General features: G+C 39.3%; 1 long non-coding RNA gene across 9 annotated transcripts in view; it reads right to left on the reverse strand.

The window, feature by feature from the left end:
- Nucleotides 1-4,031, reverse strand: part of LOC102152902 — a 110,767-nt gene extending 106,736 nt beyond the window's left edge. For all 9 annotated transcript variants that reach the window (XR_005363436.1, XR_005363440.1, XR_005363438.1 and 6 more), the window contains exon 1: nucleotides 3,907-4,031. This is a non-coding gene — a long non-coding RNA (uncharacterized LOC102152902). The remainder of the gene's footprint in view (nucleotides 1-3,906) is intronic.
- Between the last annotated feature and the right edge of the window lie 6,540 nt (nucleotides 4,032-10,571).

Raw genomic sequence — 10,571 nt, forward strand, 5'->3', positions numbered from 1 at the left:
AGACTCTGATATCCAAGTGGAGGACATAGATTTTGAGAAAGAAAAAAAATTATTTGAAATCCAGATTATTAAAAATCTATGAAGAAAATCCAGTGATATGTTAAAGAATAACTGGGTAGAGGCCTAAATCATATTTGGTTGTTGTGTCAGGGTGCAGCCATTAATAATAAAAGACAGAAATCACACTATGAGGCTTAACTGTAGGAATAAGTTAAATAAGTGTTAGAAGCCTGGAAAAGCACAAAGGAAACATTGAGATATTAGAGAAATAACTATAGGAAGTAACTATCACACTGGGTCTGGGACGCAGGAGGAAGAGGTTAATCAGAATCTAGAAGCTCAGAGGTCAGACCCTTTGGAGCTAGGACTCAGCCTTTTAAGGAGAGGGCACTGCCCAGCTGCTAATTCTGAGGGGGTGGGGGGGAATGGAGGCTAGAACAAATTGCAGTTGCCAGGGCAACACTGACAGAAACAAGAGAACAGGGAGCACAAGTCCCTTCTTCCCTCCCTGATGCTCCCTGTAGTCTAATGCAAACCTGTTGTTGAAACCTAACAGGAAGCCAGCTGGTGAGAAACACCATTTGCAGAGTTCCAGCCCCAGCACCACAATGCAGAATGCAATGGTGGATTTGGAGCTGAGAGACTATCACTGCTCAAGTAATGGAGAAGGGGTCTCTAAACAGATGACATTTGAGTTCAGATCTAAAGAATGAAAATAAGCCCCACATGTTAATAATTGAGAGAAGAGCATTTCAGATAGAGGTAAAGCCTTAAAGAATACAACATCAGAAAGGAGTATGATGAGAGATGGGGGTGTGGTCTGAGAGAACTGAAACCAGGATGGAGCCAGATCATGGTCACAAATGTGCTGGTCTTGGGTGTAACACTAAATGCATGCATACCTCGTGATTTATGCCGAATCTGCTAAGAGCATTGGGAAGCACTAAAGGTTTAAGGGCGGTGGTGGGCGGGGGGTCTATTTGCTAAATACCCATTGAATACAAGGCACCATGCTAGACAAGGATTCTTACAAACAAGGAACTCATTCTCTCTGCCTTCTACACCTGGTTTTCTATCTGCATTTCATTTTCTGGTCTACCCCGTTTCCCAAACCAGAAACCTCTGAGTCATTCTTTCTTCTCCCTCCCCACATCCAATTAGTCACTAACTGCTGTCAACTCTACCAATAGATACTAAATAATCCTCTCCTTTCTATTCTCACTGTCACTACCTTGATCTCTCCCCTACCCTCAAGAACTGCTCTCCCCAAATCCATCCTTCACACTGCTGCTAGAGAGACCAATCCAGAATGCAAATCTACTCAGGCTAAGACTCTTAAAAAACTACTGCAGCAGATGAGGTCCAAGTGCCCAGTGAGGGTATTCAAAGCCCTCTGGAACCTACCCCTCCCTACTCTGACTCCACTATTACCCCTCCAACTTCATGTAACATCAGACCGTTTGCGGTTACCCGTTCAAACCATGTCATTTTAATCCTCGGCGCCTTTACCCAGGATGGCTAACCTTTCAGGATAGCTTGGGCATTAACTCCTCCAGGAACCCTTCCCAAATCTCCAAACTGGACTAGGTGCCCCTCATCGATGCTCCCACTTATCACTGTATCGTTTTGGAATAGTCTGTTTATATGGCCCTTCCCCCAGTTGATGGTAAGTTCCTTGAGGGCAAAGACATTCATCTTTTTAGCCTCAGCATGGCATGGTGCCTGCAAATAGTAGGTACTAATTACTGAACTGATCAACAGAATTACCTCATGTACCACTCACCAGGGAGCCAAAGATAGAACCTGACAGGAAAACGTGAGGAAAGCTTAGAACATGCAGCAGAGAGGAGCCCATGAGGCATCAGCAAGTGAGCATATCTCATGAGGGACAAGGACAGAGGTCATAGACCTCACTTTGACAGAGCACCTCAAATTTGGACTTGTGCCATCATCTCCAAATGAAGTTATACAGATGGTTTTATATTCTGTGCATGTTTCAAAAGAATAGTTTAAAGGTAAATATTTAAAATATACCATGATTTTTATTTCCCTCTTTTGCTGTTTCTTCACTTTAATATACTAATAGTCTAAAAAACTGGAAGTGACATAATACTGAAGAGTTTCATCAAGGTGCATCAGAATTAATATCAACATGGAAAAGATGAGCTCAGGTTTATGCAAAAATGTTTCCTGGCCCTGAGGCAGGACGAACAGGAACATGGCAAGTGGTGATCATATAATAAATGTGCTGAATGAAGAAATGGGTGATTAGAAATCTAGCCAATGGTACTCATATGATGAAAGAAAGAATTATCCATTTGACAGAGGACAGTTAGGGTGAAAGACAGGAATGGGATGCTTGGGTGGCTCAGCAATTGGCCGTCTGCCTTTGGCTCAGGGTGTGATTCCGGGGTCCCAGGATCAAGTCCCACATCAGGTTCCTGCAGAGTCTGCTTCTCCCTCTGCCTATGTCTCTGCCTCTCTCTCTCTCTCTCTCTCTCTCTCTCTGTCTCTCAGGATAAAAGACAGGAAAAGGAGTGTCTAATTCAAAGATAATAGGAAACCCTTGAGCCTGCACATGAAACGGCTGCTCTTACCTACAGACTGAACCAGTTATATGTAGAGGGCTATGACCAGAGCCTGATGCCTTTAAATATTTAAGTTACACATCCAGCCCTCAATTCTTCCTGTTATATATCCTTTGGATATGGATGCTGTAGTATCTGTGACACCAATACCTGGTCCCAAATTAAGTTCTTGAGGAAATAGGAATACAATCATCCTCTCAAAAACTTGGTTCATGTTTATTCTGAGAAACTGAACAATCTCTGGGCCTTGTCAAAAGCAGATGTCTATAGTGGCACAAATGAAGTGAATTTATTAAGGTAATGTGCTCCCAGGCCTGAGTGGTCAGTTAGTGTCCTCTTGTGCCCCTCCATCCTGTGAGCAGGCAAGGAGGTGGCTAGATAAGCAGGGATCTGCAGCATTTGGCTAAAACACAAGGATGAAGAAGAATGATCTCATAGGGAAGAAGAGACTCTTCTAACCATACAGAAAAGCAAAGACAACCAAATCAGATACAGTAGTCCCTTCTTATCCATGGGGGTTACACTCCAACAAGACTTCCAGCAGATGCCTGAAAACACAAATAGTACCAAACTCTGTATTAAGTCTGTTTTTTTTTCCCTATACATACATACCTATGATAAAGTTTAATTTACAAATTAGGCATGGTAAGAGATTAACAACAATCAATAACAAAATAGGACTATAGCAATATACTGTAATAAAAGCTATGTGAATGTGGTCTCTCTCAAAATATCTTAATTTACTGTTCTCAGCTTTCTTGTGATAATGTGAGATAATAAAATGTCTACATAATGAGATGAAGTAAGGTGAATGATATAGGCATTGTGACATAGTGTTAGGCTCTACTATTGGCCTTTTGACAAATTGTCAGAGGAAGGATCATCTGCTTCTAGACCAGACCACTGGTAACTGAAACCACAGAAAGCGAAGGGGGGGGGGGGACTACTGTATCCTTGAGAGAGAGGAGATGTTCGAAGTGAGAGAATACCATGTATTTATTCATATTCATTCATTCATCGAACAAATAATTACTGTCTACTGTATGTGTCCAGAATACAAGCATGACGATGCTGTAAGCATGACGATGCTTCTGTTCTCTAAGAATACTACATTCTTTTGAAGCTTTTCTTTACAGAAGCTCAAAGTGACTTAAATATGTTTCATTCTATGAAAATTGGGATATAAGGAAATTGATAAATTATCAATTGAATGGTAAACAATATAAAGTGTCTTCAACTCTCTCAGTATGGTATCTTTGCCATGGTGATTCTACTGCTAAGTTAACTTTTCTCTCCAAGGAAGCATCTGTAAACTCACACCACGACCAGAACTTCAACTCCCAAGCTGTCTGGGCTCCACAAGAATGGTGGCAGCACTTGATCTCCGTGGCTGACCTCAGGGCTGCTCCATCCCAGTGCTCTTCTCTTACTTCAGAGACTATGTCAGCACATTGTGATGCAGGACCAATAGAACAATGCCCAGAGCAGCCTGCCATCCTGCACTTCTTTTACTAAGTGGTTAGTTGCCTGCCTGGTAGACATAAACACCTTCTGCCAAAGAAATGTGAAAAGAGTTGGAAACCTGCTCTTTGGAGATTATTCTCCTAGTAGACATCCAGGAGATCTCCAGAGATCTATTTCAGCCTCACGTCTATGTAAGTGATGGTGTGATTACTACGATTTTGGTGTGAACCTCAGGAAGAAGGAAATGGATAATAGTTGAATGAATTCTAATAATTCAAGGGCAAAAATGTCTATTTTCTTTTGACCATTCTCTTTTCCTTCTAGTTTCACATCTTATACTCCAACAGTACGAGTAGGAAAGCTCAGAGACTTAAATCTGGTTACTGAATTTTTCTTAAAAATGATTTTATTGAGAATTCAAGTTAAAATGAAAACAAGTTTTCCAATTGTTTTTAAATTTTGGTTTTTCAAACCATTAGCCCAATTTTCTTTCATGAGTGAGAACTGAATGAACTTATGGAAAGCCAGTCATTTTTTAATCATTCAAATGGGAGAGAAGATCCAGAATATTGATCCAGAAATTGAAGATCCTGTTCAAAGCTGAAAGATTAGCTGGGGGCCCGATGGGGAGAGAAGGGTTTACAACAACAGTCAAATCTTCTCAAAGGTACAACCAGAACTGCAACTTGGAATTGTGCTGGACCAATCCTAAAAATATGTTTATTAGTATGCTAAGAATCTTAGAAAACACTAAGGAAATGCTATGCTTTGAAGTGCTATGCACAACCAACCTCGAAGCCCAAGTTCTACAGAGAAGAGTTTTTAATGAGTAATGGGTAAACACCACCATGTAAGACATTTTATGTAATTATAGGCAAGAAATAACACAGAGAAGAAAAAGACAAGAGAATCTAGGTGGTCAATATAAAGGTATTCACTAGAATTCTCTCAACTTTGCTATAGGTTTGAAAATTTTTCTATAATAAAGTATAAGTGGGAAAAGATCAAATGGGAATGGTAAATAGCAAACAATTATAAAGGACATTTTAGGGGCATTTATGGACATCCCTCTAAATTAAGCAGTCAGAAAAGCCCCTAAAAACATTTCCATGTTGGCGACCAGATTTCTGCTCCCCACCCTCCCATCCCAATTTCCGTTAAACTCAAGCTGTCATCAATTTTAAAAATTCCTGGTGATACATTCATTCCTGGGAAAATCAAGACATCCCACCACCACCCACGAGTGAATGTATTTCATATCTACACTATTCTTAGCCCTAATGGGGCCTTGGTAATCTTGAAACATTACCCAGATAGGGAAGTCTGGTGAGGTCACAGAAAGTCTGGAGCAAAGCTGGAGAAGTTTCACCCCTGAAATGTAGACAACCCATTGCTTCTCTCTGCCTGGTTTCCCCATTAAACTACTGGCATTGGTTTCTGGTCTGTAATCAGATTTAATATGGAATCTCTCCTTTCCTTTGCTAAAAGTAGCCACAATGCTTTTTTGAATGACGATTATGTGTAATTCTGCAGGATAATGCAAACTTTTCTATCTGCTGAATTAATCTCCATTCAGTTAAAACTGAAAAAGAGAAAAGAGGATGGGGAAGGAGGGCACAATTTAAAAGAAATAACAGGGCAGCCCGGGTAGCTCAGCGGTTTAGCGCCGCCTTCAGCCCTGGGCCTGATCCTGGAGGCCCCACATCGAGTCCCATGTCGGGCTCCTGCATGGAGCCTGCTTGTGCCTCTGCATGGAGCATGCTTTTCCCTCTGCCTGTGCCTTTGCCTCTCCTCTCTCTCTCTCATGAATAAATAAATAAAATATTTAAAAAATATAATAAATAAAATAAATAACAAAGAACATAAAGAATCTGCTAGTGACCAGATAAGTTGGGATCCATCTCAAATAGATTCCTCTGTTTTCTGTAACACAGTTAAAAACACACTCTCTCCTATACGTTGCTTGCTTAACTAGATGTATAAAACATTTAATGAGCCTAGTGAAAGGCATAAATCATTGGAAAAATATAGACTGTGATTGTGACAATGAATACACAGTCCTGGTAGAACAAAGTATAACTAAAGATTTTGTGTATCTGTGAAATGAAGCTAAGTTCCCACTATGGCCTATGGCAACCCTGCTTTGCTTCTTTGCTCTAATTCACACATTCATTCAAAACATATTTATTGTAATTCCATAACATAACACATTCATTAACCCTTTAATGTGCTTAGTCTATTTTTAATACTAAAATTTACTTTTTGGAACACCTGGGTGGATCAGTGGTTGAGCTTCTGCCTTCAGCTCAGGGTGTGATCCTGGGATTCGGGATTGGTCCTGCATTGGGCTCCCTGGGGGGAGCCTGCCTATATCTCTGCCTCTCTCTGTGTGTCTTTCATGAATAAACAAATAAATATTTTCAAATAAATTAATTAAATAAAATAAAATTTACTTTTTATTTGTGAGTTTTATATTGTAGACCTCTATTGTACATGTAATGTTAATAAAGCAAGAAAGTATAAACTTTCACAAAGAATTTGCATAAACAAGCCTTGCTTTATTTTTTAAAAAAGAAAATAGGGGATCCCTGGGTGGCTCAGTGGTTTGGCGCCTGCCTTCGCCCGGGGAGTGATCCTGGGGTCCCAAGATCGGTCCCGCGTCAGGCTCCCTGCATGGAGCCTGCTTCTCCCTCTGCCTGTGTCTCTGCCTCTCTCTCTGTGTGTCTCTCATGAATAAATGAATAAAATATTTTAAAATAAATAAATAAATAAAAATAAAAATGTATCCACAGAAGTGATGAAAATGTTCTAAATTAGATTAAGGTGGCAGTTGTGCAACTCTGTAAATACAATGAAATTATTCAGTTATAGCCTTTAAATGAGTGAGGTTGATAATATGCAAATTATACCTCAATAAAACTATATTAAAAACTGATCCAGAGATAAAATTACTGGGAAAACAAAACTATCTATAAAAGTCCTGCCTATACAAATTAGAATTATTTTGAATCATCAAAATTAATAACAATATCTCAGTCAAGGTTGCTGATTAGATAAGAGGACCGGAAGGTGTGAGCTGTCAGGCTGCTGCTCCATGGTCTTCTCACAGGAAAGCACAGCAGAGCACAAGGAACTTACCACAGTTGAGGACCATGGATTTTCTACTGTTCTTTTTTTTTTTTTTTTTTTTTTTTGATAGTCACACAGAGAGAGAGAGAGGCAGAGACACAGACAGAGGGAGAAGCAGGCTCCATGCACCGGGAGCCCGACGTGGGATTCGATCCCGGGTCTCCAAGATCACGCCCTGGGCCAAAGGCAGGCGCCAAACCGCTGCGCCACCCAGGGATCCCGATTTTCTACTGTTTTTTAAGAGAAAATAATTTCTCAAGCATCAGTGTAGCCACTGAGCACGATTAACTTTGGTCCATCTTAACAAGAGACTGTGATGTTCCAAATAGGTCCACACCATAATTGGTAATTTCTGCTTTTAAAGGTATTTAATGTTATAGGAAAATATGTAATGTACTATATATATAGCTAACATACAATATTATATATTTTATATATTATATAAGTATAATATATATAAATTTATAAAACTAGAAAGACACATACATACCAAAACTTTATTTATTTATTTATGATAGTCACAGAGAGAGAGAGAGAGGCAGAGAGAGAAGCAGGCTCCATGCACCGGGAGCCCGGCGTGGGACTCGATCCCGGGTCTCCAAGATCACGCCCTGGGCCAAAGGCAGGCGCCAAACCGCTGCGCCACCCAGGGATCCCTATCAAAACTTTAATACTATTTCCAGATACTGAGCATAAACCTAGTAAATAGTTAATTCAACAGTTGATAATTATGCTTTTGGACCTTTGACAGTCTGTGGTGGTGTGTGTGTTTAGCCAAAACTGGCTTCACAGAACAATTCATATATCTCAAGGACAGTGCAATCTTGGCTTATTACCAGAATAATTGGAGGTGGGGGGCAGAGGTTGTGGTGTGCAGATTGGTAATCTCAAATGACAGTTTAAACAAAACTAGTTAAAATTCAGCACATATTTACCATCTATACACATAATCCAAAAGTGTCAAAATAATTCCAGAACAGATGTTTAGAAACAAAGAACTAGCACACTAGTGAAGATAAAAGATTCTGTTACATTTTTAGCTCTTTAGCTGACCTCCCCTTTGTTCCAGAGTTCAAAAGGGCTGAGAAGGGGAAGGCCCAGAATGTCTGCAAATCCACTGAAGCTCTTCCCACCCACTCATTTCCCCTTCCTTCTCTGTGGCCCTAAACTCACAATTATACTTGCTCCCTCAGGAGATCATCACTGATTCCTCTCTGGAAGGACTGTTCTCACATTGGAAGGGATCCTGGGGACCACATTAATGACTGTACTGGGAAGGGCCATTCTCTAGTCCTGGTGACCATGGAGCATCCACAGAATAGCATGAATTTGTAAACAGTAAACATACTGCATGTTGTCACTTTCTTAGATTGTTTTCAAAAATGTGCACGTTATTGCCCATTTCTGGATAAACAAGAGTTGACTAATGCATTTCATCAAATCTAAGATCCACCAATTATTATATCCATTATGTTCTGGATCACTGAGAAAGAAAAAAAAATGCTGCTAATTACATAACTAAATGCTTTCTTATTCTTAGAAGTTTTCCACACAATGTCTGTCATACTTTTTTCTGTCATCCTCTGTGTATTTCTTAAAAGAGTGTTCCACTCCAGTCTCTGGGACCTTCTTCCAAGCCTCTGACATGCTTTCTGCACGTTTTCTACTGGAACTTTCTTAACCAGGCTGGAAAGTGTCAACAAAAGGTTTTCAGGTAACCATTAGAAACACATTTTATTTTTATTCAGTTATGAATTAACATACAGTGTTGTATTAGTTTCAGTTGTTCTATATAATGATACAACAATTCTATACACTTCTCAATGCTCATCAAAATAAGTATACTCCTAATTGCCTTTACCTATTTTAGCCATCCCCCCACCCACTTCCTCTCTGGCAACCACCAATTTGTTCTCCATATTTAAGAGTCTGCTTTTTGGTTTGTCATTTTGTTTTCTTTGTTTTGTTTCTTAAATTCCACGTGTGAGTATGTGGTATTTGTCTTTTCCTATGTGACTTATTTCACTCAGTATAGGTCCATCCATGTTGTTTCAAATGGCAAGATCTCATTCTTTTTTATGGCTGAATCATATTCATCTTTTCTTTTAATTTTATTTATTTATTTTAGAGAGAGAGGGCCAGCAAGTGAGGGAAAGGATGGTGGGAGGAGATACAGCCTCCTCAAGCAAACTCCCCACTGAGTGCAGTGCCCACCACGGGGCTTGACCCCACAACTAGGGATCATGACCTGAGCTGAAATCAAAGCCAGCCACTTAACTGACTGAACCACACAGGTGTCCCTATGTGCCACATTTTTATTTATTCATCTATTGATGGGCATTTAGGTTGCTTCCACATCGTGGCTTTTATAAATAATGCTGCAATAAATATAGTGGTGCATATATCTTTTTGAATGAGTGTTTTTGTTTTCTTTGGGTAAATTCTCAGTAGTGGAATTACTGGGTACTTCTATTTTTAATGTTTTTGACAAATCTCCATACTGTTTTTCCTAGTGCCTACACCAATTTGCATTCCAACCAACACTTCATGTGGGTTCCTTTTTCAGGGTGATGCTGGCCTCATAAAATGAATTCGAAATTTTCCTTCCTCTTCTATTTTTTGAAAAAGTTTGAGAAGAACAGGTATTAACTCTCCTTTAAATGTTTGGTAGAATTTACCCATGAAGCCATCTGGTCCTAGGCTTTTGTTTGGTGGGAGTTTTTTGATTACTGATTTAATTTCATTGCTAGTAATTGATCTGTTTAAATTCTCTATTTCTCTCAATTCAGTTCTGGAAGATGATGTGTTTCTATGAACTTAAGCATGTCTTCTAGGTTTTCCAACTTGTTGGCATACAATTTTTCATGATATTCTCCTACAGTTTTCTGCATTTCTGTGGAGTCCATTTTCTTTTTCCTCCATTTCTGATTTTATTTATTTGAGTCTTCTTTTCTTTTTTTTTTTTTCCTTTGGTGAATCAGCTAAAGTTTTATCAATTTTGCTGATCTTTTCAAAGAACTAACTCCCAGCTTCATAGATCTTTTCTTTTGGTTTTTTAGCTTCTATTTCATTTATTTCTGCTCTAATCTTTGTTATTTCCTTCCTTCTACTGGATTTGGGCTTTGTTTGTTACTGTTGTTTTTCTCTGGCTCCTCTAAGTGTAAGGTTAGGTTTTTTATTACAGATTTTTATTTCTTCTTGAGGTAGGCTTAGACGAGATTGGGCGCGTTCAGGGTGGTATGGCCATAGACTTGAGGTAGGCTTATATTGCTAAAATCTTCCTCTTAGATCAGCTTTTATAGCATTTCAAAGATTTTGGACTGTTGTCTTCATTTTCATTTGTCCCCGTGTATTTTTTGATTTTAAGTGGCAATTAAATGCAACTCATAT

The sequence above is a fragment of the Canis lupus genome, chromosome 8 (genome assembly GCF_011100685.1).
Source record: "Canis lupus familiaris isolate Mischka breed German Shepherd chromosome 8, alternate assembly UU_Cfam_GSD_1.0, whole genome shotgun sequence".
NCBI lineage: Eukaryota > Metazoa > Chordata > Mammalia > Carnivora > Canidae > Canis > Canis lupus.